This window comes from Onychostoma macrolepis, chromosome 25, assembly GCF_012432095.1.
Source record: "Onychostoma macrolepis isolate SWU-2019 chromosome 25, ASM1243209v1, whole genome shotgun sequence".
NCBI lineage: Eukaryota > Metazoa > Chordata > Actinopteri > Cypriniformes > Cyprinidae > Onychostoma > Onychostoma macrolepis.
In genome coordinates this window covers 23,652,992-23,658,815 of record NC_081179.1, presented here as the reverse complement: position 1 = coordinate 23,658,815, position 5,824 = coordinate 23,652,992, and the positions used below count along the sequence as shown (strand labels likewise).

The following is a 5,824-nucleotide window of genomic DNA, read 5'->3' as shown; positions in this document are numbered from 1 at the left end:
GGTATTTTATTATATTTTAGTTGTTTTGTTATTTTTTTTTTTTAGTTTTATTGTATTCAATCGAGGTTTTCACTGGGGATATATCTCTGGGGGTCATCTGGGTGTCCTGGTCTCCGCTGACGATCAGGGCTGTAGACATCATCTCTTGGTGCTGATCCACCATCTGATCGGATACGGACTGAGAAACAGAATAGGAAAGAAACAGACAAATATTAGCGTAGATGCCATTCAACTTACGATGTAACGAGTACATCGTGTGTTATGGGGAGTGTTCGGTTCGGTTGATCTAATTAATGCAGCCTAACAATCCTTTAACGGATTTGAATAATAGAAGCGTATTAATGTGTTATGTGTAAGCCAGGCTAAAGAGATGGGTCTTTAATCTAGATTTAAACTGACAGAGTGTGTTTGCCTCCCGAACAGTGTTAGGTAGATTGTTCCAGAGTCTGGGTGCTAAATAGGAAAAGGATCTGCCGCCCGCAGTCGATTTTGATATTCTAGGTATTATCAAACGGCCGGAGTTTTGAGAACGCAGCGGACGTGGAGGACTATAATGCGATAAGAGCTCGCTCAATTACTGAGGAGCTAAACCATTCAGGGCTTTATAAGTAATTAACAAGATTTTAAAATCTATCCGATGCTTGATAGGGAGCCAGTGCAGTGTTGACAGAATCGGGCTAATATGGTCATATTTCGTCATCAAGTTTTTTATATCGACTATGCATTCCGTTAGTTTCTCAATTTGGTGTGTTTCACCGGGCCGCGAAGAAATATAGAGCTGAGTATCATCAGCATAACAGTGAAAGCTAACACCATGTCTCCTGATAATATCTCCCAAGGGTAACATATAAAGCGTGAAAAGTAACGGCCCTAGTACTGAGCCTTGAGGTACTCCATACTGCACTTGTGATCGATATGATACCTCTTCATTCACTGCTACGAACTGATGGCGGTCAGATAAGTACGATTTGAACCATGCTAAGGCACTTCCACTAATGCCAACAAAGTTTTCTAGTCTATTCAAAAGAATGTTGTGGTCGATAGTATCGAATGCAGCGCTAAGATCCAGTAGAACTAATAAAGAGATACAACCACGATCAGATGATAGAAGCAGGTCATTTGTAACTCTAATGAGAGCAGTCTCAGTACTATGATACGATCTAAATCCTGACTGGAATTCCTCACAGATATCATTTTCTCTAGGAAGGAATATAATTGTGAGGATACTACCTTTCTAGTATCTTTGACAGAAAAGGGAGATTTGAGATCGGTCTGTAATTAACTAGATCTTTGGGGTCAAGTTGTGGTTTTTAATGAGAGGCTTAATAACAGCCAATTTGAAGGTTTTGGGGACATATCCTAATGACAATGATGAATTAATAATAGCCAAAAGAGGATCTATGACTTCTGGAAGCAGCTCTTTTAGTAGTTTAGATGGAATCTGGTCTAACATACATGTTGTTGGTTTAGATGATTTAACAAGTTTATACAATTCTTCCTCTCCCACAGTAGAGAATGAGTGGAATTGTTCCTCAGGGGTCTATAGTGCGCTATCTGATGCGATACTGTAGCTGACGGCTGCAGGGATACAATTTTATCTCTGATAGTATCGATCTTGGAAGTGAAGTAGTTCATAAAGTCATTACTGCTATGCTCTTGGGAAATGCCAACACCTGTTGATGCTTGATTTTTCGTTAATTTAGTTACTGTATTGAATAAATACCGGGGGTTATGTTTGTTTTCTTCTAGAAGAGACGAAAAGTAATCAGATCTAGCAGTTTTTAATGCTTTTCTGTAGGATAGGGTACTTTCCCGCCAAGCTAAACGAAATACCTCTAATTTAGTTTTCCTCCAGCTGCGCTCCATTTTCCGGGCTGCTCTCTTTAGGGTGACAGTTAAGGGGTTAAAATAAAATGAAGAGAATGTGTAGCTCAGCCACAATGGGGGAGGAAATGATAAGTTCTTGAATGACAGCAATCTGGAATCACCAATAACAATAAAAATATAAGAAATTATAAACACATTGTAAATTCAGAAAGCCACTCCAAACACTGATTAAATCTTTCCTACACAAACAAATTCAATAAAGTCAACTGAATAAACGACTCAATTACTAATGTTTGTCAGTATTGGACATCCCTAAAGGTAAATAAAAATGGAAGCATATGGGTAGCAAAATTCAATTTGAAATATGCAAAATGGCAATGCATTGCAATACATAAAATGGCAATGTAGTTCTGTATTTTTATTTACATTTTGCCATACATGTGTCCAAATTTTAGTGCAAAATGAAAATTAAGTTATATAATTTACATTTGCCATTTTCTACACTAGTTTTAATATGCAAATTAAAAACATATTTTAACACTTTATAAGTTAATTATTCACAATATTAAGTTAATTAAAACCAAAATTATTACCCAAATTGATTAGATGTGTTTAACATGTCCAAGCAAAAACTGTAGCAAAATTACCATTTAAATGCTGTTTTTCCTAAATGCATTTAGACTTAGGGGTAGGACGCTTGGGGTTGCATTTTCATCATAATACCGCATGATAATTGTAGCAAAATGCAGTGAGAATTTGAGGATGCATTCTGAGCCAAAGGTGCAGCAAAAGGGTAGCAAAATGCTGATTTAAATGTCTTTTATTTTTCTTAAATGCATTGACACTTACATATAAGACATTTCAATAACATTTTCATTTAATACCCCGCAATGAATAAGTCAATGTGGAAAGCGTTTGGTTGATGGTGAATATTGACCTATTGTGCGTCCTGTTGCTGAGTCCCACCTAACGATTGACAGGTCAGGGGCGTGTTGCATTTTCAAATGCATTTCAAATCCACATTGACTTTAAATTCATAGCGAGGTATTAAATGAAAATGTAATTGAAACATCTTATATGCAAGTGTCAATGCATTTAAGAAAAACAAAAGACATTTAAATCAGCATTTTGCTACACCTTTGGCTCAGAATGCATCCTCAAATTCTCACTGCAACAATTATCACGCAGTATTATGATGAAAATGCAACCCCAAGTGTCCTACCCCGAAGTCTAAATGCATTTAGGAAAAACAGCAATTAAATGATAATTTTACTACAGTCTTGGCTTGGACATATTAAACATATCTAATCAATTTGGGTAATACATTTTCATTTTGCAACTTATAAAGCGTTAAAATATTATTTTATTTTGCATATTAAAACTAGTGTAGGAAATGGCAAACGTAAATTATATAATGTCAATTTAAATACAAAAATACATTGCCATTTTACATATTGCATTGCCATTTTGCATTTCAAACTGAATTTTGCTCCCCATATGCTTCCATAAATAAAACTGTAGTTTTAATAAATAAAACAGAATACAAACCCTTGATAAGAATGCAGGGGGTACTTGGGATGCACAATACAGCAGCAATTACGACCTGTCATTAGAAAAGAAACACAATGAATGTCATGAACTGCTGTCCCTTTAAAACATGACTGACATCGACACACATCCCAACTTTACATCAGTCAAGACATTTTAACTTATTTAAGACTGTCACTAGCCACAAATGGTCATTTTGACATAATTGTGTGTGCTTTTGTCCGTGTAAGAACTTGATGCGCTCCTGACGCGTGTCTGAAACATCTTCACCGACAGCGTGCCAGTAACGTTACCGAACAAACTTCTCATGTGTGTGTGTGTGTGTGTAACAAACAAGACAATAAAATGTCTAAACCTACCTCGTTTGGCAGAAAAGTTGCGTTATCCTTGAAGAATTCCGCGATGTCAGATCTTCACCTAGTCGTATAATCTCTTTTAAAGAATAAAAAAAAAGTCGTAATGGTATCTTCTTTTCTTGACAGTTCCTCTGCCAGCTTCTGTTGGAGGCACACAGCGCTCCAAACACAGTTGTACGACACTTCAGATTTAACGTTATCACAGCTGCTTAACATCACCTCAGTAACGCTAACATGCCGGATGCTTTACACGCGCAGTAACAAACACACCGCATCAACAACAATTAAAAGTTAATAAACTTGTTTATAAAACTGAAAGTGAGCACACTGTAATGCCGAGTTCACACTGCACGATTTTAGCCCGATTTTTCACTCGCCGACAGGTTTTGATAAATCGCCGACAAATGCCCGACATCGGAGGCAAATCGGAGCTCGTTCACGCGAGTGACAATCGTGCAGTGTGAATTACCGTGAAATATTTGGCATGCTAAATATCTGGAGCTGTCGGCGATTCACAATCACGCTGTGTGCAATGATTTCTGACTGAAAACTACATCACGATGACCTTCAGCCAATGAGAGACAAAGATACAGGGCAGAGGGAAGTTCGGTGAGGAGTTATAGACCATATCACTGATATGTACAATTATATCATACAGAAACAAGCACAAACGCTTGACCAGCCGCAACATCAGCATAACAGTTACTGCAAAATTATTATTTTCCACTCTTTGCAGAACACAATCCCTGTTCCCTGCATCTCCCTCCTGCATAATCTGTTTTTGTTTTTGTAGCTGGAAATCAGGGCACAGACAATTTGCGGGCTATATTTTTTTAATACTTCCAGTCTCGCTCGAGAACAACGGGCTGAGGCACGCAGGTTCTCGCATTATTTCCTTATCACTTCTCGTGTGTGTTTTGTTGTGAAACGTAGTTTGCGGATCAGACAGTTGTCGGCGATTCTTCCTATTGTGAAATCGTGCAATGTGAAAGCCCCTGTCGTCGATCCATCGTGCAATGTGAACACAGCAGCGACTGAATGCTTCCCCAGATAGTCACGCAGTGTGAAAACAACAGCGATCCGACGAGTTTGAAAATCATGCAGTGTGAACTCGGCATAACACGTAACTTACCTCCACATCGAGTGAGATGTGACGGTGTGCTGAAAGTGTCAAATGCGACGGCTCCGACATTCATTTGGCAAACAAGGAAGACAGCAACTACGTTAACGTTACAGTTTGTTACATTTTACAAAATATAATTTACCACGGAAGTGTAAGAACGGTTCCTCAAACCCGAAATCCAACTTTAAAATGAAATTTTGACCGAGACTATCTCTGTGAATAACGGCGTCTGCTCAAGCACTGTTTTCGCGCCGATAATCGACTGAGCTTCTTGTTCCCACAATGCAAAATGTAATTTAAAAAATACGGAAAAACACCTGTAAAAACCAAATATGGAAAATTCCTTCAAATTATTACGGTATATTGTACTGTATTTTTACGGAATTTTTTTACAGTGAATACTAAAGCAATTTATATTTGAGGTAACTCAACAAGCTTAAGGTGTAGCAATTTTGTTGGTCATGTACTTGTTCTTGGATGTTTGTTCTGATTTTTCCTGCTTCCTAGATTTGTTAGAAATATAACAAATATTAAAATTATTGAAATTATTTTAAAATCCGTATGAGGTTATTTTTTTATGTAAAAAAACAAAAAAAAAACAAGCAAACCTATTACCGATATTAAACAAACCCTATAAAACATAATATATACATATATATATTTTTTAACAAACTAAAGTTGTAACATAAAAGGTATGGACATAAATGATGAACTTACTTGCTCCAAAAAAGGCAGAGAGTGATCAGGATGTCTGAAAAACAACAACTATACATTAATTTGAACAACTCTTATCTCCAAAGAATGTCCTGTTAACTTTGCTAGTAATACCTGTCTAATGTGCTTCCTTCATCTGGACTATCCCATATCAGCATAGAGAACACAAAGCAGGAGTTCAAATGAGTTACAATGAAATGTTATATTTATGTTTGGAGACATGCAATTAAATGCACCCACCAAAGTGTCATTCTCA

The 5,824-nt window shown here is 37.1% G+C and overlaps 1 long non-coding RNA gene across 1 annotated transcript; it reads right to left on the bottom strand.

The window, feature by feature from the left end:
- Positions 1-1,905: 1,905 nt before the first annotated feature.
- LOC131533876 (uncharacterized) lies at positions 1,906-3,855 on the bottom strand. The gene is made up of 3 exons (XR_009269227.1): positions 3,735-3,855; positions 3,376-3,430; positions 1,906-1,978 (listed from the first exon to the last, which is right to left on the bottom strand). It is a non-coding gene; the product is annotated as an uncharacterized LOC131533876 (long non-coding RNA).
- Between the last annotated feature and the right edge of the window lie 1,969 nt (positions 3,856-5,824).